General features: G+C 46.8%; 1 long non-coding RNA gene across 1 annotated transcript; it reads right to left on the bottom strand.

Moving 5' to 3' along the window:
* Positions 1–7,753: 7,753 nt before the first annotated feature.
* LOC119857755 lies at positions 7,754–10,631 on the bottom strand. The gene is made up of 4 exons (XR_005293689.2): positions 10,493–10,631; positions 9,807–9,891; positions 9,556–9,700; positions 7,754–8,821 (listed from the first exon to the last, which is right to left on the bottom strand). It is a non-coding gene; the product is annotated as an uncharacterized LOC119857755 (long non-coding RNA).
* Between the last annotated feature and the right edge of the window lie 12,308 nt (positions 10,632–22,939).

Here is a 22,939-nt window from a genome sequence, read left to right as displayed (position 1 = left end):
ATGCTGTACAGACTGTGACCCCAAGAGGGTGAATATGAAACCAACTGATGGTACTTATCTGGCAGCAAAGTGTTGGGGGAGAGGGAGGAAGAACACAGCTTCCAAGCAACAAACAGCTCCCCTCTGCCTTGAGCGTCTGAGCCCTGCCTCCTCCTGCAGACAGCTCCCACTGGAGCCCAGTCTGCTGCCCTGGGGGATGCTGAGCCATGCCTTTGGTTGGGTTTGGCACAGGCAGAGCTCATGGCAGCTCAGACAGTTTCCTGCACTAGTCTCATCCTGCATCAAAACCCTCAGAGAATCCCCTTTTAAAAAACAGGCCTTTGAAGATGCTAGTTGCCATGGAAACGTGCTTTAAAGGGTGCCTTTTTTTCTTTGCGTGAGAGCTTGTTACCATAACAACTGGGCCCTGCCCCTCCCTTAGCTCAATCTCCCTACTGGGATTTGAGCCCCATACCAGGTCATCACCATTTGCTGAAGAAAACCACCAAAAGGGGGTGAAACCTCAAAGGAGTCAAGTGTGTTGCTGGTGACTCCGACCTGCGAAAGGCAGTGACAGTCCCCCTTGGGGACAGTCTCCCCATTTTCTCTGTCATTAGGACTACTGCTAAGTGTAGGAGGGTGGGGGGCACTCTTGATGTTGGAGCCCGAGAGCTTGTCTAACACATGCAGAATCTCACCCCAGCGGGATAAGGCTGTGTCTTCCAGTCTCTGTATTGTGGTAGCACACAGAGTCACCCCGCATCAGGGTCAGAGCCCAGTTGAGCTGGGCACTATATTGACATAGAAGGGCTTGGCCCCTGCCCCCATGGGCTTAGATCTCTGCTGTCCCTGGGACAACTTGTTCCCTGCCTCCTTTCTCTCTTACTGCCTCATTTGTTTCTCCCCTCCGTACTGTGGCAGCTTCTTTGCAATGGGCCCTTTAATTGACAGGGAGGGTGGCCTACTGGACAGAGCACTGAACTAGGCTTCAGGAGACCAGAGTTCTGTTCCCAGCTCTGCTTCTGAGTGATGTTAGGCAAGTCAACTCACTGTGCCTCAGTTTTCCCATGTGTAAAATGGGGATAATGATACTAGCCTCCTTTGTTTCAGAGTAGCAGCCGTGTTAGTCTGTATTCGCAAAAAGAAAAGGAGTACTTGTGGCACCTTAGAGACTAACAAATTTATTAGAGCATAAGCTTTCGTGAGCTACAGCTCACTTCATCGGATGCATCCGATGAAGTGAGCTGTAGCTCACGAAAGCTTATGCTCTAATAAATTTGTTAGTCTCTAAGGTGCCACAAGTACTCCTTTTCTTTTAGCCTCCTTTGTAACATGCCTGGAGCTCTACTGATGAGAAGCAATATACAAAATCTACATGGTATTATTAATTCCTCCCAGCCTTATTTAGCTGTGTCAGTGGCCAGGTGAAGTGCTGGATTTGAACTGGTGTGTGATGCTCTCTAGTGACACACATGAGAAGGAGCTTTCGTGAGCTACAGCTCACTTCATCGGATGCATGCAGTGGAAAATACAGTGGGGAGATTTTATATACACAGAGAACATGAAACAATGGGTGTTACCATACACACTGTAATGAGAATGATCAGGTAAGGTGAGCTATTACCAGCAGGAGAGAAAAACAAAGCAACAACAAAAAGCAAAAACCCTTTTGTAGTGATAATCAAGGTGGGCCATTTCCAGCAGTTGACAAGAACATCTGAGGAACGGGAGGGGAAGGGGGGAGTAAACATGGGGAAATAGTTTTACTTTATGTAATGACACATCCACTCCCAGTCTTTATTCAAGCCTAATGTAATGGTATCCAGTTTGCAAATTAATTCCAATTCAGCAGTCTCTCGTTGGAGTCTGTTTTTGAAGTTTTTTGTTGAAGAATTGCAACTTTTAGGTCTGTAATCGAGTGACCAGAGAGACTGAAGTGTTCTCCGACTGGTTTTCGAATGTTATAATTCCTGACGTTTGATTTGTGTCCATTTATTCTTTTTACGTAGAGACTGTCTGGTTTGGCCATTCCCCAGGTTTATTCTCCCCCCCCACCCCAACCCCCACTGTTCCTCACACTTTCTTGTCAACTGCTGGAAATGGCCTACCTTGATTATCACTGCAAAAGGTTGTTTTTTGTTTTTTTTTTCTTCCCTCCTGCTGGTAATAGCTCACCTTACCAGATCACTCGCGTTACATTTGTATGGTAACACCCACTGTTTCATGTTCTCTGTGTAAATAAAATCTCCCCACTCTATTTTCCATTGCATGCATCCGATGAAGTGAGCTGTAGCTCATGAAAGCTTATGCTCAAATAAATTTGTTAGTCTCTGAGGTGCCACAAGTACTCCTTTTCTTTTTGTGGATACAGACTAACACAGCTGCTACTCTGAAACATGAGAAGGATGCACACTTGGATGATTGTTCTTGAGACCAGGCTGCTGTTTTGGCAATGCTTGCTGCCTTACAGAAATATAGCTCAAAGAGAGAGCAAGAACCTAGTGCAATGACCCAGCCTATCCCCTTGCTGCCCCCCATGTTGGTAACTGCACTTGCCATACATAGGAATTGAAATGGCTCCTGAAAGGGTTGCTGGAGCATTAGAGACACAGACTTCACAGAAGCTTCCATAGCAGTGGGGGGAGGAACAAAATGGATTGTGGAAACCTCATTTTGCTGCCTGCTGGGAGTGTGTGTGGGGTCCCCATGAAGGCTATACCTGGGTGAGGAGTCAATCAACCCAGTAATAGTGTCTCTAGCAGAGGCCCCAACCTGCAGCTCATGGGGACTGCGATAAAGGAAGGGTGGGGGGTAGCTCCCTTTTATGGACACCCAGCCAGCCAGTTAGCTATAAAATCCCTTTTAGTAGCTTTTCTCTACTTGCTTTACCTATAAAGGGTTAAAAAGTCAATAGGTAAAAGGAAGGGAGTGGGCACCAAAAGAGCCAATGGGAAGGCTAGAACTTTTTAAAATTGTGAAAAAACTTTCCCTTTGTCTGTCTGTGTTGTTCTCCTGGAGAGCAGAGACAGGGCTGGAGCTATGCTGTAAAAACTTGTGCCAAGTATGAAAATCATCAGATCATAACTACTCATTTGAAACCCCAGATATGTAAGTAGATCAGGAAATGTCTAGAAAGACACGATTAGGTTTCTCTGTTTTATTTTTTTATGGCTTGTGGACTCTGTGCTAACCCCAGGTGCTTTTGTTTTGCTTGTAACGTTTAAGCTGGACCTATCTTGATGTTTAATTTTTGTAATTGTTTTTTTAAAATCTAGCAAAAAGCCTAAATTCCAAATGTATTTCCTTTCTTTTTTGTTTTTAATAAAATTTACCTTTTTTTAAGAACAGGATTGGATTTTTGTGCCCTAAGAGGTTATGCCCATGTTGTTTAATTAGCTGGTAGCAACAGCTGATTTCCTTTGTTTTCTTTCTCAGCTCTTCGGGGACGGGGGGGAAGAGTGTGTGTGTGTGTGTGTGTGTGAGAGAGAGAAAGGGCTTGAGGGTACCCCATGGGAAAGAATTCCCATGTGCGCCTTCCTGGGTTCTCAAAGGGGTTTTTGCACTTGGGTAGTGGTAGCATCTACCCATCCACGGTCAGAGAGAAGCCGTAACCTTGGGAGTTTAATACAAGCCTGGAGTGGCCAGTATTAATTTTTAGAATCCTTGCGGGCCCCCACCTTCTGCACTCTAAGAGCCAGAGTGGGGAATCAGCCGTGACAGGGACCTTCTCACATGAATAGTTTTAAAACAGCCTTCACTCTGAGCTTGTTCAAACAGAGGGGACTTTAAATATTAAATGAACTCCTCCTCCTCATTGCTTTCTGCTTCCCAGGGGTATTTTTTTCAGTTTGGACAAGAAGAATAGACTGCTCAGGTTTCTCATTTATTTCCAGCCTGTTTCCCATTCTGAGTCTCATGCGCTAGCCCAGTGCTACAATGCTAGGACCATACGCACAGCAGAGGAATGTTAAAATACTTGATCTCTGATTTCCACTGGAATTTTTAAGAGTCAATGGAAATGTTTCCATTTTTGTACAAATCCCAGATTGAGCCAAACAGAGCCTAAAATGCCACCTTAAACAAACCGTCTGCACAACATCAGCTTTGGAGCAGTCTAGGACAGCTGCAGGACCTTGGAAGCACGCAACTTCGAGTTTCAAAGGACTATTATATTGAGATGTGCTAAACCTGATGGGACCAGGGATTAGTCAATCTTCTCTATCTATAAAGGATATATGTACCTTTGGGAGCTGGGGATTGTACTCCAGCTCCAAGTGGGAGGGTTACCAAGCTTCTCCCAGGAATCAGAACTAGAGGGGGGTAATTACTGTAGATCCCAGGAGAGCTAAAACAAATCCAAAGTCGTCCCATCTCCTGGGGAGAGTTGCATATACTGGCTCAGATTGGGTTCAAAAAGGCCCAGCAGACAAAGAAAGGTCTTGGGTGTAAGGGGTCAACCTGAAGTAGCTGAGGGGTCCCTCATTTTGATCCAAAAACTGACATGAGATGTAATCAAGAGAGTAACCCTGCTGGAAGGGACTGACAGGAACCTGCCAGGATCTCCCGGTGGAAGAGCAGTGGCTGGGGGTAGACTGTTTATTGCTTGAGGATATGTTTTCTCTGCAATGCCTTTGTCCTTGTGCTGGGTTTTGTGAAAGCTGACTGGACACTGGTAATCGGGGCAGTGGACCGGGGTGGGGTGGGGGAAGTTGTAGGGGCTAGCACCCCTGCAATGCAGGTTGGTCTATGTTTCTATCCTTGTGCATTAAGAAAAGGAGTACTTGTGGCACCTTAGAGACTAACAAATTTATTAGAGCATAAGCTTTCGTGAGCTACAGCTCACTTCATCGGATGCATTTGGTGGAAAAAACAGAGGAGAGATTTATATACACACACACACACAGAGAACATGAAACAATGGGTTAATCATACACACTGTAAGGAGAGTGATCACTTAAGATAAGCCATCACCAGCTACCCAAGATCCATAAACCTGGAAATCATGGACGCCCCATCATCTCAGGCATTGGCATCCTGACAGCAGGATTGTCTGGCTATGTAGACTCCCTCCTCAGGCCCTTCGTTACCAGCACTCCCAGCTATCTTCGAGACACCACTGACTTCCTGAGGAAACTACGGTCCATTGGTGATCTTCCTAAAAACACCATCCTAGCCACTATGGATGTAGAAGCCCTCTACACCAACATTCCACACAAAGATGGACTACAAGCCGTCAGGAACAGTATCCCCGATAGTGTCACGGCTAACCTGGTGGCTGAACTTTGTGACTTTGTCCTGACCCATAACTATTTCACATTTGGTGACAATGTATACCTTCAAATCAGCGGCACTGCGATGGGTACCCGCATGGCCCCACAGTATGCCAACATTTTTATGGCTGACTTAGAACAACGCTTCCTCAGCTCTCGTCCCCTAATGCCCCTACTCTACTTGCGCTACACTGATGACATCTTCATCATCTGGACCCATGGAAAAGAAGCTCTTGAGGAATTCCACTATGATTTCAACAATTTCCATCCCACCATCAACCTCAGCCTGGACCAGTCCACACAAGAGAGCCACTTCCTGGACACTACGGTGCTAATAAGCGATGGTCACATAAACACCATCCTATATCGGAAACCTACTGACCGCTGTTCCTACCTACATGCCTCTAGCTTTCATCCAGCTCATACCACTCGATCCATTGTCTACAGCCAAGCGCTACGATATAACCGCATTTGCTCCAACCCCTCAGACAGAGACAAACACCTACAAGATCTCTATCATGCATTCCTACAACTACAATACCCACCTGCTGAAGTGAAGAAACAGATTGACAGAGCCAGAAGAGTACCCAGAAGTCACCTACTACAGGACAGGCCCAACAAAGAAAATAACAGAACGCCACTAGCCATCACCTTCAGCCCCCAACTAAAACCTCTCCAACGCATCATCAAGGATCTACAACCTATCCTGAAGGACGACCCATCACTCTCACAGATCTTGGGAGACAGACCAGTCCTTGCTTACAGACAGCCCCCCAATCTGAAGCAAATACTCACCAGCAACCACACACCACACAACAGAACCACTAACCCAGGAACCTATCCTTGCAATAAAGCCCGTTGCCAACTCTGTCCACATATCTATTCAGGGGATACCATCATAGGGCCTAATCACATCAGCCACACTATCAGAGGCTCGTTCACCTGCGCATCTACCAATGTGATATATGCCATCATGTGCCAGCAATGCCCCTCTGCCATGTACATTGGCCAAACTGGACAGTCTCTACATAAAAGAATGAATGGACACAAATCAGACGTCAAGAATTATAACATTCAAAAACCAGTTGGAGAACACTTCAGTCTCTCTGGTCACTTGATCACAGACCTAAGAGTGGCTATACTTCAACAAAAAAGCTTCAAAAACAGACTCCAACGGGAGACTGCTGAATTGGAATTAATTTGCAAACTGGATACAATTAACTTAGGCTTGAATAGAGACTGGGAATGGATGAGTCATTACACAAAGTAAAACTATTTCCCCATGGTATTTCTCTCCCCCACCCCATCCCACCCCCTACTGTTCCTCAGATATTCTTGTTAACTGCTGGAATTAGCCTACCTTGCTTGTCACCATGAAAGATTTTCCTCCTCCTCCTCCCCCCTCCTCCCCCCCCCCCCCCCCCCCCCGCTGGTGATGGCTTATCTTAAGTGATCACTCTCCTTACAGTGTGTATGATTAACCCATTGTTTCATGTTCTCTGTGTGTGTGTGTGTGTGTGTGTGTATATAAATCTCTCCTCTGTTTTTTCCACCAAATGCATCCGATGAAGTGAGCTGTAGCTCACGAAAGCTTATGCTCTAATAAATTTGTTAGTCTCTAAGGTGCCACAAGTACTCCTTTTCTTTTTGCAAATACAGACTAACACGGCTGCTACTCTGAAACCTATCCTTGTGCATTGTTTCATTACACATGCTGGGAACCAATGTTCCCTGTAAATTGTGTGCACCATGCATGGAGACAGGGAAGGAGACAAGAGTGGGACCCAGAGAGGCTGCAGTGGCTTTTGTGGTGCCTGGGATCAGGCTGTGGAGCATGTATGAACCAGGGTGATTGTATTGGGGCTGGGAACAACCAATGAGACCCAAACTGCAGGGACCCCCTCTCCCCCTCCCAGCTTGCATCCAACTGCCCCCCCCCCCCGCTGAGTCTCAGTAGTTCCCCCACAGTCCCCATGCTAGAGCATCCACTCCATTCCCCCACACTCAATGTGAGCTTCTGCTGCTAATCATTGTCCCCTGTGAGAGAGCCAAGCTCAGGTGCTGGAGTAAGGTCAGAGCTGATGGGATGGACAGGGTGAACTGCAGGGGACTGCAACCTAAATCCCCAAACTGGAGGGAGAGTGACGCAGGTCCCTGCTCATAAAGAGGTGAGACCTGAGCCCTAAAGGGGCACCCTTGAGTGGGCCATGAAGGAGGCAGAGTACAGTGAACCCCAGTGCTGTGACACAGGCCCCTAGAGGGAGGCAATTGCTGCGATTGATACACCTTTCCATTCCTCTCCTCTCCTCCAGCCTCCACCTCAGACACATATCAATTTGCATGCATGTAGGCAAACAAATCTATGAACACATAGTTATGTGTCCTATACACACTCTTTTCCCTCTGTGTACACTCCTACCTAGTGCACATGCACAGACATCCACTGACACATTCACCTCTTTCTTCTATGTTGAAGGGAAATTGCTTCCACTTGCTGTTTACACCATTCTTTTAAATTTAATTTTGTGAGAGTGAGACACTAATGGGGGAGCAGGAGCCAGGTACAATGCAGACAGGCTCAGCATAAGCTTTCCATGAACAGCTCTGCCAATTCACCTCAATCCTGACCTGCACCTGGGGCTCAACCATTCCAGCCCTAGGCTTCCCACACTCAGCTCTACTCAAACACCTGCTTGCTGTTCCAGCTGGGCCCTTCCTACATAGCCCTCAACCCTGATCCATTGTACACCCTGCTGCTCCAGTTCTGGGTCACCATGTGAAGCTTTTCTGAGGCACCTCAATCCTGTCCTGCAACACCTTCTGCTATACCAGTCATGGGCTTCTTCTGGATAAATGCCAGTTACATTAAATTTCATAGTGGATTTGGAGTGTGGACAAATGTACATTAGAGACTAGGCTGAGACCCGGCAAACTTGTTCCATTTGTATCCCAACCACAGCTTGAGCTAAGCCCCCAGAGACTTATACCCCAGGCAGGTTATGCCCCCCCATCTCTTCTCAAGCCCTGTATTGGCAATAGTAGAAGCTTTTCTGCACCATTTATCATAAAGGCCTTGATTAAACAATTTCCCCACAGATCATTAGGCAGCTCCCAGGAATAACTCAAAGGAATATTTGCATTTAACGTAGCTTTAATCTCCATGCTGCTCCAGGCATTGCCAGTCTTGACTCTTCTCTGCAAGAAGCCACAGATGGCAGTGCCTCTTGTTCTTACTGTACTTCTCAGCCTTGAACGTCTGAAGGATGCAAGGCAGGGAAGGGGGCATGAGGACTCCGTCTCTTTTGGATAGGACCCTTGGGTTCCTTGGTCTTAACCTGGAGGGAGAGGTTTGGGCCGGGCATGCTGCCTGCTTCTGGCCATACTCTGGTCATCTCACAGCAGCGGCAGCCCTGCTAATTTAGTTTCTGTTCCAGACAAGCTATAGCAAATAACCTGTTTCCTTCCGATCTGATTTGCAGCCAACAAGCTGCTGTAGCCACAGCTCCAGGTTCCTCCCCAGCAGCTGAGTGATTTTGCATGTGCTTTGAATCCTGCATAACCGGCGCTGCCATCTGGGAGGGGAAAATTGGGATTAACAGCAACAAAATGACAGAGGAGCAAAGCAACCCACCTTATCCCCCCTCCAGCAACTTTCCAGTTTGTTGTATGGGCAGCAGTGGGAATGTATGGTCATAAAAGGGAAGGCATGAGATAGGCCCTAGGTGCTGTGTAAAACCATCACCAAGCTCTGCCAACATGACTGAATCCTGACCCACAGCACACACGCTGCTATTTTGGTTCCAGACATCCCCCCACAAGTTTTCCAATGTCCATTACTCCTGTCTGACAACACATCTGCTATTCTAGCTCTAGACTCCCCACCCAGCTCTGCTTAAGCTTGTCAAACCTGACCTGCAGCCCTGCTGTTATTCTGATCTCAGGTGTTGCCTGAGCAATGGCTTCCAATTAAGTCAATCTGTGATTCACGCAGTTATACTAGAAACCAAGCTAAGACCCAGTAAACTCATTTCACCCATGAATGATCTAAAGAAGATTTGTATACAGGCCATCATGGCTGAAACACAAACCCATTAGCACCACTCTCCCAGGTCACTTCCTCTTCTCAGGAAACTTAGGGTCTCGGCTGGGTTTTCTAGGGGCAGCAAAGACAACACAATGGAAAATTGGATTCTGACTCCTATGGGTTTGTTTCTTCCACACAGACTGCTGCAGAGCCAAGACTAACTGAGAGCACATCCCTGGCTGCAGCCATTCCAATTAATGTCCTGCTTGCTTTAGCAATTACCTGCTAGTGGCTCACAGCCCACCTACAGATGAAGATCAGCTGTCAGGGTTTAGAACAGGCAAAGTGAAGAGCAAACAGGGAGGGCACTCTTCTCCAGAAAAGCCCTAAGCTCCAGTGGACTAGGCTCTCCCCTCTGACAGGGGGTCTGTGCATGGGGGAGAAAGCAATAGGGAACGGTGGGAATAAGCCTCTCATATTATCAACACTCGCATGCTGTGTGGGTTCCAGAAACAGGCAAGATACACCCCTACCTCTGATGGAAACGCTCAGTAGGAAATGGTCCGCATCCCCCAGTCACAGAATTGTTAGATCCAGATGGAGTTGGTGTGCCTGGCCCTGTTGGTAAGGTAGAGGGCTGGTGGGGGCTAGGAAAGCTGTTGGGATCAGGGCTGATTCTGTAGTGATGTCAGACATGCACTCTGTGCAGCCTTTTAAGTACACCCAGGAAAGGATGTTACAGACCCCCGCCAGAGCTGAGTGCTTTCCAGGCAGATGATGATGCTAGCCAAATATTTGTAGAACTAAACAACAGACAGACACAAACTGCTCTCTGCACAGGAAAACTACACCCTGCTGAAAAATGGTATCAGCACTGTGTAGAATATGGTGCACCCTTTAGTGGGGATTCTAGGTATAGTTCTTCTTAGAACAGGATATACTGCTCAGAATCTTTGCAGGCAGCCAGTAGGTGTCCAGTATTACCAATACTAAGCACTAAAAAGGCAGGGCATTAGGGCCCCTGAATTCCTGAGGTTGGCTTAAAAATGATCAAAGAGTTGAGTTTTTATGATTAACCTTCTGGTTTCTGAGCCTCCAGGGTACACTCACTCAGGTCATGTTTTCAAGCTTTTCTCCACAACCACAAGGGCTAGAAACTTAGCTTTCATTAAAAACAACCACCAAAAAAAATAAACCAACCAAACAACCAGATTCTCACATGCACGTATCCACAGCATCCGGGGCTTCAGAAAAGACTCCAAATATTGTGCGAGTTGGCAACACCATCTGTGTTTCCACAGTGTGTAGCTGATAGCAAACTTCAAGCTCTCGGTCCTGAATCCCACATGTCCCTTGTACTCTGATCCCTTCCCATTGTTTCTGCTTGTCTCCCCACCCTTCTCGTTAGCCCCTTCCCAAGCATTGTCTGTGTTGCACTTGCAGACCAGGCCTTGTCTGATCAGGTGAGTTCTGTTAATACATCTGTAGATTCAAAGTCAACCTAGCTCACTATGGAAGTATTACAGGGAGCTGAAACCCTGCAGCAAAGCACTGCCCCAGACTGCTAAACACAATTACCCGCAATTCTAACTTAGTTGAAGTATTAACACAAAAGGAAGTTACAAAGGCAAATGCTATTCCACAGGTGATGCATAAATGTTGCCAGCATTCTCCAGTTACTGCATGTACCAGCGGCAGTGACTTTAACACTGATTTAAATGACCACAAAGTAATTTCCTTAAAATTTCATCTAAAACTGTTACCAGACTTCAGTTACAATTGTTTCCATAACATTAGTATTTGCTTCATACTTTTCAGAGCTAAATTCAGTCAGAACATTTTCCTTTCTGGAATTTTGTGCTGAAGATTTTTGCTGAAACCAAAAAAAACACTCACTTTTCTAGTCATAGTTTATAATTTCTATTTAAGCTTTACATCATCTCTACAGATCATCATAACAAGGAGACTTTAACTAGAAAGGTTACACATTCACAGATCTCCCAGCTCAAACCCCTACAGCAGAGTGCTTTGTGGTCACCTGAACTGTTGATCTGGAAATAGAGAGTATCAGATTTAAAGAGACAGAATATGAGCTATCTAGAGTTCTGGTATTTTACTCACTTTGTGTGGAGCTAACTCTTTAAAAAAATAGCCTAAATTTCTATTGAAGGAATACTGCAGCATACAACACTGCATTAAAGTTCTACATCTATCCTTTCCTCAGGGCAGGAACCTTATCTGTATTTGCTAAGCATGGCTGGTACAATCCCATGTCTGCAACATCACCAAGCTCATGGCACCACCTGGAGGCAACTTGTGTTTCTGTTTGGTGACTGGGAATGAGCAGTGATGGGAAGTATCTGGGGCTGACTTTGGACAATCAGACTTGCAAACAGCTGTACCATCTCAGGCTGTGGTCTTGTTTGATCACAAGCAGAGCAGAATCAGGCCAGGTGTGTGGATGAGAGATCTATGAAGAATGCCCAGACACTGCAGGAAGTGGTACTGGGAATTCAGCAGGGAATGCTGTTTCTTCTGGGACAGCACTAACCCTAGTGTCCCAGAGTGGTGTTTGTTTTTTTTTTTAAAACAAGGCTTAAATGAAATCCTGCTTGCTAAACAGCCCATGGTGCTGTATGTAAGAATCAAAGCATTAACTCTATGTTGTGGCCAAATTCCAACTCGGGTAATTCTATTCTGCCTCCCTAACTCCCCTGAGCAGAGTTCATTGGATATAATATTATTTTACTTCCTGTTTTAAAATGTTGTATAATATTGATGGGCAGTTATTAAATGGCTGCCAAGTTCCACCCCAGAGGTAGTTGCATTTCTATGGCAAGTATACAGTCCATAATATAATTGGACAAATGACATTCATGATTGGTGGTATGGAGCTCTAGAAAGTAGGGGCTGGATTCTTTTGACATGCAGCCTGCTGTACCCCATTCAGGGAGCCTTCTCTCCCTCTCTGGGCTCAGGCAGCAAGTGGCAGTGCATTAGGGGTGTTGCTGCTGGCATTTGTTATAACACCACACTCTAATGACCTTTTTAAAATCTGCAGGTGGCGATGAAATTCCACAAAGCATTAGTGTAGCCAGAAGCAGCTGAGCTGCACAGTTTGGGCCCAGAGCCCTTTCACTCAGTGTAGGGGTCAGTGCCCTTTGATTGTGACTACCATGGGTCCTTGCTGGGAGCTACACCTGCCTGCTGTGTTAGCACACAGTGCTTAGTGGGACGTGGATAAGTAGAGCAACATGGGGTGGGGGAGGCAGGCAGGCACGTGGTTACTCTCATTAACACATTGTTAGAGACAAATTAACAAGCTGCCTGCCTGTTTGCTCCATTTCCTTCCTGGTGACCCTGGCTGCAACTTCCTCCTGCTGACTGGGCAGCAGGCAGATCTTCAGTCCTGGGCACAGCTGCTAGCAGGACTGCCTCTTAAGTGTCTGGGACGTGTCCAGAGAAGCAGGAAAGTCCCTGGCCAGTGTTTGACTGGAGCCCACAAGAGACCCAGGGTATATCTATGCAGCAAAAGCTGTGGACAGGTTAGCCTACCTGAGACACCTTGAATCCCGATAGTAAAGTAGTTCAGCGCAGACTTCAGAGTGAGTTAGCAAGCCCAGTATGGAACCAGGCTCTGTGCCAGGCTTATATGACACACTATGAAATCTTCACTGCTATCATTACCTGCACTAGCTAGATACAAGCTGGTCTGGGTATGTTACTCCATTCAGAGCATTTGCTGTGTAGACATACTTCAAGTCTCCAGAAGCTCTTGGGGGGCATTGAATTAGCTCACATATGTAGACAGCAACAAAACTCCCTGACTGCCCCCCTCCCAGTTCTGTTTCTAACACATCTAGCAATCTGACAAAAATTGAATCACCAGCTCCAGCTGCAATCACAAAATGCTTACTGGAGTCAGCAGATGGGCAGCAGCCCCCACCTGCTCTTCCAGTTCTGCCTGGCCTCCCCCAGCTCTGCCAATGTACCTCATCCTGATTCAGAAGCCATCCTGCTACCTTAGGTTGCTATCTCACCTCTGCTGGTGCTGTTCAAAGTAGTCTTGTCCTTAGCTGTCAGGATCATGGAGCTGAGAAGGTGGATCAGAGGGCAGGATAATGGCTGTTGTGGGACAGGCCTGAGGTGCACTGGCAGCCCTCAGATGGGGGTGGAATAGCAAGGCTGCAGGAAGAGCTGCCCCTGAGGGGCACAATTCCCTTGTGGCAATGGAAATATCCCTGGCCCTGCTTGCTGAGCTAGCTGAGTGTGCAGGTTGTGTCTGACAGGCCTGTGCTGGCACCAGATTGATGTCCTTTTTGTTTCTGATAAGGATCTGAACTCTCTTCGGGGTTACACGTAGCATTTCTTTTATCCTTTCTGATAGTGGCATCCACGCTATGAGAGTCCTCGGAGGCGCATCAATCGCAGGGCTGCAGGCAGGGTGGCTGCTATCGGCAGAGATGATGGAAAAGCTACAGGAACAGCTGTCATTTCTCCCTGTTTGCGTATTGCTCTCAGGCTATCAGCAGGACGTTTTCCTCTAGACACCTATCAATCTACTGCAGTGCAGCGGAGCTCAGCTCTGCCTGTGTGCCTGCTGAGGCGTGTGCTGCCGTTCACTCCCACGGCCACCCTCTGCTCCATGTCAGCCCCATGCAACCCCTCTGCCTCCCCTCACATTGGGCCCAGCTTCCAAACTAGCAAAAGCACAACCTCAGTTTCCTAGCTTTGTACTGGAGTCGAGGGGATGTAAAACCTCCAGGACTGCAACCGGCATCAGAGCAGACCTGGGCTCAGACATTGACAGACAAGCCTCTGCTGTTGGTGGAGGGCAGATGGGAGCCCTCAGTCTGAAATGACTGAGTGAAGCTAGTGCGGGGCAGCCCCATTCATTTTTTCAGGGTCTCATATGTTTGACAGTGCAGAAAGCCACTGAATAGTTTAGTATCCTCAGCATAAAAGTTTGTCTCCTGTCCAAGGCCAGTGGAAAGGTGTCCATTGGCTCCAGCAGGGCTGTCACTATGCCATATCCTGGTCTGAAACTTGACAGAGAAAGATCATAGAATCATAGACTTTAAGGTCAGAAGGGACCATTATGATCGTCTGTCTGACCTCCTGCACAACACAGGCCACGGAATCTCACCCACCCACTCCTGTAACAAACCCCTAACTTATGTCTGAGCTATTGAAGTCCTCAAATTGTGGTTTAAAGACTTCAAGGTGCAGAGAATCCTCCATCAAGATCCAGGCTACTGGAAGAAGAAAGGTCCCCTTGGAGAGTGGATGCCCCATGTTCTCAATGACCATTCCTACAAAGGAGAGGTTGGAAACAGGGGCAGTGGATGAGATTGCTGGGGTCAAATCTAGGCTTCTTTTTTGGCATTTTTCAGGATGGGTCAGAGTCGCCTTTGAAGGAGGCGATGATGATCTCCATTATCATGGGGCCCAGATGCTCTTTCCTTGCCCTCACCATCCAGGAGGGAAGGACTCAGTTCCACAGGTAGGACTGTGCTAGCAATAGTGAAGAAATTTTAGAGGAAAAAAGCAGGTGGGATCCTGAGAAAACTGATCTGCCCAAGCCTAGCCTGCTCAGTAAACAAAAGGTCTCTGCTTCTGTTGCTGAAAGTTCTTGGAGTTTTTCATCATTCCTCTCTGGACTGTCCCACACAGCTATGCACCATGCTAGGCTAGGTCATGTTGCTGGGTGTAGGACTCAGGGTAGGGACAGCAGGGCATAAGGGGCACAGCAGGAGGGCAAGGAACCGCATGACTAGATTATAAGTGTGAGCCATTGGGCAGTGATAGAAAGGAGCTGGAGAGGTGGAGTCTGTGCTAAACCCCAAGCCTCCAGAGCGGTGTGGAAACTGCTTCATGAAGGGCTTGGAGAGCAATGAATAGCAGACTGGCAGTAGGAGACTCACCAGGAGGTGCTCCTCTTTTTCCCCTTTCCATGGCAGAGGAAGCTGAGCTGCTATGTCTAACAGCCCAACCTCTGGGCATTTGTATTGGTATTTATAGAGGCTGGTAGAGGCAGTGTGCCGGGAGAGAAGCTGAGCCCTGATTAGGGGGCGGGGCTTCTCTGACTAGGGGTCCTATAAAGGTAGCCAGCCAGAGGCATAGAAGCCAGTAAACAGAGCTGTAAACAGGGGAGTTTGCAAGGGAGAGAACAAGGGCAGAGGAACAGACAGGCTAGTGAAGGGAGTGTGTGGTGGTTTGGCAGTGTTTTGGTGCTCGTTGGGGGTTTGTTTTGCTGTGGGTGGTGGTGGTTTGGTTTGGTTTGGTTTGTGTTTTCTGGACTAACAGGACTTAAGTGAGAAGGCTATACAGATACAGAGGCAGCAGTGGTAGTGACCCAAGCAGTGGAAGACACAATGAAGATGACTGGATGTGGAAGCTGTGGCATGTACATGATCCTGGAGGGGATATCTGAAAAGAGTTTCATCTGTCTGAAGTGCCGCCTGATAGAGCTGATGGAAGAAAAGATCCGAGGATTGGAGATGCAGGTTGAAACTCTGGTTGAGTTTAGAAGGGGGTTTGAGCGGATGGTGGAGCAAAGACATGAGGAGGCTGAAGGGAAAAGCTCAGACTTGCAGATGGAAGCAGGACCAAAGAATTCTGAGGGGAGACTGCTGGGTGAGGAAAGTGGACAGTAGAAGCATGTGACTAAGAGAATCAGGCAGAGGAAAAGACGGGCTAGTGAAGGAGAAACAGAGCTCAGGAACAGGTTTGCAGAGTTAGAAAATGAAGAAGGGGCACAGCAGGTGGTCACTGAAGGTGAGAGGGCAAGGAAGAAGAGAAGAGCAGCCAGTCCTATAGGAAGAGGGCGAGAGTCAATGGAGATAACACCAAATATGAGCCCCAGGAGGATACAGGATGGGTTGCAGAGGATTGCAAGGGACGATAGGAATCGAGGGGACTTGCAGCCAGAAGGAACAGGGGATAGACTGCAGAATCGTGCCATCACCAGGAAAAGCCAGGTCTACATGACTGGGGACTCCTTACTGAGAAGAATAGACAGATCTGTAACCAGAGCTGATCCAGAGAACAGAAGGGTGTGCTGTCTGCCGGGTGCTAAGATATGGGATGTGAACCTGAGGCTGAAGAGGATCCTAACGGGAGCGGGAAAGAATCCACTGATTGCCCTTCATGTAGGAACAAATGATGCAGCTAGAATTGCTGGAACAGATCAAGGGAGACTATGCCAGGCTGGGGAAGATGCTTAAGGAAATCAAGGCTCAGGTGATCTTCAGTGGGATTCTGCCTGTTCCTAGAGAAGAGCAACAAAGGTGTGACAAGATTATGATGCTCAACAGATGGCTCAGGCAGTGGTGCTATAAGGAGGTCTTTGGGATGTATGGCCACTGGGAAGCATTCACGGACAGAGGACTGTTCTCTCGGGATGAACTTCACCTGAGGAGGGAGGGAAATAGACTTCGAGGATGGAGGCTGGCACAACTGATTAAGAGAGCTTTAACCTAGGAATTTGGAGGAGATGGTTGGGAGATGTCCAGGAAATCTCCACGCCGGATTTTAACATTGAGAGGGAAGAAAAAGTAAGAATGGACATAAGGAGGAAGGGTAGTGTACATACCAGTCTATTACGTGATACTGGAGGGAGAATGTCTGTGCCTAATCGGGTAAAGAATGCAAGTGAGGCCAAACAGCAAAAATTAAGATATTTGTACACTAATGCGAGGAACCTAGGTAACAAAATGGAGGAACTAGAGCTACTGGTGCAGGAAGTGAAACCAGATATTAAAGGGATAACAGAAAAATGGTGGAATAGTAGTCATGACTGGATTACAGGCATTGAAGGGTATGTGCAGTTTAGGAAAGACAGAAATAAAGGCAAATGTGGTGGAGTAGCATTGTATATCAGTGATGAGGTAAAAAGAAAAGGAGTACTTGTGGCACCTTAGACTAGTGATGAGGTAGACTGTAAAGAAATGAGAAGTGATGGAATGGGTAAGACAGAGTCTGTCTCGGTTAAAATCACATTGGGGAAGAAATCTACTAGAGCCTCCCCTGGGATAGTGCTTGGGGTATGCTATAGATCTGGATATGGATAGAAACCTCTTTAATGTTTTTAATGAAGTAAATACTAAAGTCTCCCATGATCACACAATTCCCATTAACTTCCCAGATATAGACTGGAGGACAAGTGCTAGTAATAATAATAGGGCTCAGATTTTCCTGGATGTGATAGCTGATGGATTCCTTCACCAAGTAGTTGCTGAACCAACAAGAGGGGATGCCATTTTAGATTTGGTGAGTAGTGAGGACCTCATAGAAGAAATGGTTGTAGGGGACAACCTCTGTTTGAGAGATCTTGAGCGAATTCAGTTCAAACTAAATGGAAGGATAAACAAAAATAGATCTGACTAGGGTTTTTGATTTCAAAAGAGCTAACTTTAATAAATTAAGGCAATTAGTTCAGGAAATGGATTGGACTGAAGAAAGTGTGGATCTAAAGGCAGAGGAGGCCTCAAATTACTTCAAGTCAAGGTTGCAGAAACTATCAGAAGCCTGCATCCCAAGAAAGGGGAAAAAACTCATAGGCAGGAGATGTAGACCAAGCTGGATGAGCAAGCAATTCAGAGAGGTGATTTAAGAAAAAGCAGAAAGCATACAGGGAGTGGAAGATGGGAGGGATCAGCAAGGAAAGCTACCTTATTGAGGTCAGAACATAAAGGGATAAAGTGAGAGAGGCCAAAAGCCATGTAGAGTTGGACCTTGCAAAGGGAATTAAAACCACTAGTAAAAGGTTCTATAGCCACATAAATAAGAAGAAAACCAAGAAAGAAGTGGGACCACTAAACACTGAGGATGGAGTGAAGGTTAAGGATAATTTAGGCATGGCCCAATATCTAAATAAATACTTTGCCTCAGTCTTTAATGAGGCTAATGAGCAGCTTAGGGATAATGGTAGGATGACAAATGGGGAGGAGGATATGGAGGTAGATATTACCACATCCAAGGTAGAAGCCAAACTTGAACAGCTTAATGGGACTAAATCAGGGGGCCCAGATAATCTTCATCCAAGAATATTAAAGGAACTGGCACATGAAATTGCAAGCCCATTAGCAAAAAATTTTAAGGAATCTGTAAACTCAGGGCTTGTACCGTATGACTGGAGAATTGCTATCGTAGTTCCTATTTTTAAGAAAGGGGGAAAAAAAGGTGATCTGGGTAACTACAGGCCTGTTAGTTTGATATCTGTAGTAAGCAAGGTCTTGGAAAAATTTTTGAAAGAGAAAGTAGTTAAGGACATTGAGGTCAATGGTAATGGGACAAAATACAACATGGTTTTACAAAAGGCAGATCATGTCAAACCAACCTGATCTCCTTCTTTGAGAAAGTAACAGATTTTTTTAGAAAGGAAACGCAGTGGATCTAATTTACCTCTATTTCAGTAAGGCCTTTGATATGGTTCTACATGGGGAATTGTTAGCTAAACTGGAAAAGATGGGGATCAATATGAAAATTGAAAGGTGCATAAGGAACTGGTTAAAAGGGAGACTACAGCAGGTCACACTGAAAGGAGGTTACTAGTGGAGTTCCTCAGGGATCGGTTTTGGGTCCAATCTTATTTAATCTTTTTATTACTGACCTAGCACAAAAACCGGGAATGTGCTAATAAAGTTTGTGGATGACACAAAGCTGGGAAGTATTGCCAATACAGAAAAGGACCAGGATATCATAGAGGAAGATCTAGATGACCTTGTAAACTGGAGTAATAGTAATAGGATGAAATTTAATAGTGAAAAGTGCAAGGTCATGAATTTAAGGATTAATAGCAAGAATTTTTGATATAAACTGGGGATGCATCACTTGGAAGTAACGGAGGAGAAGGACCTCAGTTAATCACAGGATGACTATGAGCCGATATTGTGAGATGACCATGAAAAAAGCTAATGCGATCTTGGGATGCATCAGGCGAGGTATTTCCAGTAGAGATAAGGAGGTGTTAGTACTGTTATACAAGGCACTGGTGAGACTTCATCTGGAATACTGTGTGCAGTTCTGGTCTCCCATGTTTAAAGAAGATGAATTCAAACTGGAACAGGTACAGAGAAGGGCTACTAGGATGATCTGAGGAATGGAAAACCTGCCTTTTGAAAGGAGACTCAAAGAGATTGGCTTGTTTAGCCTAACCAAAAGAAGGCTGAGGGGAGATATGATTGCTCCCTATAAAAATATCAGAGGGATAAATACCACGGAGGGAGAAGAATTATTTAAGCTCAGTACCAATGTGGACACAAGAACCAATGTATATAAACTGGCCACCAGGAAGTTTAGACTTTGAAATTAGACAAAGGTTTCTAACCATCAGAGGAGTGAAGTTCTGGAACAGCCTTCCAAGGGAAGCAGTGGGGGGGCAAAAGACATATCTGGCTTCAAGACTAAGCTTGATAAGTTTATGGAAGGGATGATATGATGGGATTAATTGATCTTCAGCTATTAGAGGTAGATATGCCCGATGGGATGTTAGACAGGATGGGATCTGACTTACTACAGAGAATTCTTTCCTGGGTGTCTGGCTGGTGAGTTTTGCCCACATGCTCAGGGTTTAGCTGATCACCATATTTGGGGTCGGGAAGGAATTTTCCTGCAGGGCAGATTGGCAGAGGTCTTGGGTTTTTTTTTTTTTGCTTTCCTCTGCAGCGTGGGGCACGGGTCACTTGCTGGAGGATTCTCTGCACTTGAAGTCTTTAAACCACGATTTGAGGACTTCAGTAGCTCAGACATAGGTTAAAGGTTTGTTACCGGAGTGAGTGGGTGAGATTCTGTGGCCTGCGTTGTGCAGGAGGTCAGACTAGGTGATCATAATGGTCCCTTCTGACCTTAAAGTCTGAGTCTCCCAGGAAGTTCTCACCTGTTCTACCACAGACAGTTTTACTGCTCCCTTCATTGTGGGTTATTACAGGTAAAGGGCTCACACATTAGGATGCCAGAGGGGGACTTGGAATTCAGCCTGTGCCCTGAAGGTCAAGTGACATGCAGTGTGACCTGGCAAATACAGTGCCACAGCTGAACTAGTGGGAACAGGGGCATAGCATCAGGCAGTGGGGAAATCCAGTGCCATGCATGGAGCAGGGGGAGCAGGAACATGGCATCGGATGGCAGGCAAATCCATTAAATATATGAACTAGAGAGCTTAGGGTTCTAATGCCAGCAGGGGCATGGTGCCAGATGACTGGCACAGCTGTTATCTGTCAGGCACATGGGCACTTCCAGTGCAAGTTTCATAGAGTTCATAATCTGGAGAGGCATTTTTGATTATACCTTAATTCTGCCCCTGCCACCTCTCTGGCCCCCTCTATACTCAATCCCCCCTGCATGATTTGGGAATCATTCCTTGGAGTATATATAACCTCTGTCCATCTCATCTCAGTGTCTATAGTGCCTCTCACCATAGTACCCAGGCCTTAAGTTCCTGCTCTGGGCAGGTTTCAGAGTAGCAGCCGTGTTAGTCTGTATTTGCAAAAAGAAAAGGAGTACTTGTGGCACCTTAGAGACTAACAAATTTGTTTGAGCATGTTTACTAATAAATTGACAGCAGGGGGCGTCCAAATGCAATAGATTGTCTCCCTGAGCAGATGCTGTGCTTTGGGGCTTGGATGAAAGGGACTGAGCACATGAATGACGCCTCCTATGAGACACTGAAGCAGCCATAGGGCAGCTCTCTCTGCAGCAGGGGCCTGGGGAAGAGACTGCTTCCTCCTGAGCAGCCTGCTGGTGGGGGCTTGACTTTCTGCCTGCTGAGAGCCCTGTGGAGAGGCGGGGGTGCTTTACCACCCTCAGCCCATGTTGTGTGTATAAAAAGCAAGATTAGCAATGAATTGGTTTTGTGTGTGAAGAGTCGGAGCCTGCCTTCACCGTTGCTGCTCCAGGACCCGAGGTTTGGCAGCTCCTTGTCTAAAAGCATGTAATGGGAACCCAGGAGGAGATGCTGCGGGAGCAATGGCTGGTGTCTGATACTCTAGGGTTTGCTAGGTAGAGGGAGATGAGGAGAATGGTGTGAGGAGTGGGAGTGGAGGTGGAGACACGAGCTCTGCAGCCACCTAGCTCCGCCAGGGCTCCGGGGATGGGTGCTCTGTAGGGCCTTTTGAAGAGAAGATGGGCTGGGGAATTGCTGAGCAGTATTACTTGCAAAGGAAATCCTGTGGGACTAAGGATACATCTGAGTAGAGTGGGGTGCACTTCCTACCCCTCCTGGAATAGCAGCTGCTTGAGATACCAGGGATCCATCTTCCCTTTTCCCCCCACCCCCCCATGCCCCAGTAATGAATGCCTATACCACCCAAGTCAATAGGAGCCACTTGTCTCCTGCAAGAGCAGCACTGAGCCTGTAGCTGTGATCTAGGGCTGGAGCAGAATCTCCCCGCTCCTATACAGTCATTCAGCAGGCAAGAGGCTTGGTCCCTAGGCTCTGCCTCCCTAGTGCTCTAACCCATTCTCCTGCATCCTCTTCCTCATATCCATTCAATTGCTTGTTTAAGCTATGTCATGCACCCCAGAAGGACTGTGCAGCCCCAGCATGCCATGTTCCCTATAGAGCAAATGAGAGGCTGTCTGCCTTGGAAAGTGCACAGTAGTAATGGTAATTTGTCTAGATTGCCCAGCAATAGGAATCACCTCCTGTACAGGGACTTTGGCATTTGGAGCTAGAATACCAGGACTTGTATTCACATTTTTTGCAGGCTTTTTTCAGTACTTTAGTAGGAGTGAAAGAGCTAATGCGAGACCTGTTTTCCTCGGGTGTTTCCATTCCCTGAGGAGACCAGACCTGATGTACGACCCTGTTACTGCTCTCCGAGGCAGTGAAAAGCCTATGAAAACCAAATACAAATACTCCTGGCCTAGGGTCCTAATCCTGGTTGGACCTCTGATTCCCTGCATGGCCTAGGGAATTCATTTCCCCTCTCTGCACCTCAGGCCTGGTCTACATCTTAAAATTAGATTGACTGAGCTACATCACTCAGGACTGTGAAAAATGTCATGCCCTGTGCAACGGTTATGTCGACCTAGCCTCCTCGTAGACACAGCTAGATTGAGAGAAGAATTCTTCCATTGACCCAGTTACTGCCTTTCATGCCTGGACTACACCTATATTGACAAAAGGGGTTTTTCTGTCGACTTAGTAAATCCACCTTTCTGAGGGCAGGAAGCCTCTATACTACGGCAGTGCTGCAGCACCCTCGCTGTGCCGTTGTAGTGTAGACATAGCCTCAGCTTCCACTTGCAGATGCAAATGATTGTTATTAAGTGCACATACCAAGCTATAAAGACATTATTCCTGGGACCTGGGTGCACAGCCCTAATATTCCCCAATGGCACAGGCATAGTTCTGCTCTTAACTGCAAGCTGTCATCTCTGCTCTCGCATCCTCTGACTCACCCCCACCTCGCTCCCTACATTCCTCCTTCTCCTCCCTGCACTCTTGGCCTCCATCTCAGCTATGAACCTTTTTCCTGGGCTCCCCCTACACCTGGGCCAGCTGAAATCCCTCCCTCTTTCTGCGAAGCCTTTTTGGCTAATCCTCTCCTCATAGTTGTCCAGTGCTGGCTTGTGCCTGAAGCCTTGTCCCCTGTATCATATGCTCTGCTAGCACTTCAGGACAGGGACCCTGCCTCCTTGTGCAACAGAGAAAATGCCATGT

This window comes from Dermochelys coriacea, chromosome 6 (genome assembly GCF_009764565.3).
Source record: "Dermochelys coriacea isolate rDerCor1 chromosome 6, rDerCor1.pri.v4, whole genome shotgun sequence".
In the NCBI taxonomy this organism is placed as follows: Eukaryota; Metazoa; Chordata; order Testudines; family Dermochelyidae; genus Dermochelys; species Dermochelys coriacea.
This window is presented reverse-complemented; position numbering and strand designations above follow the sequence as displayed.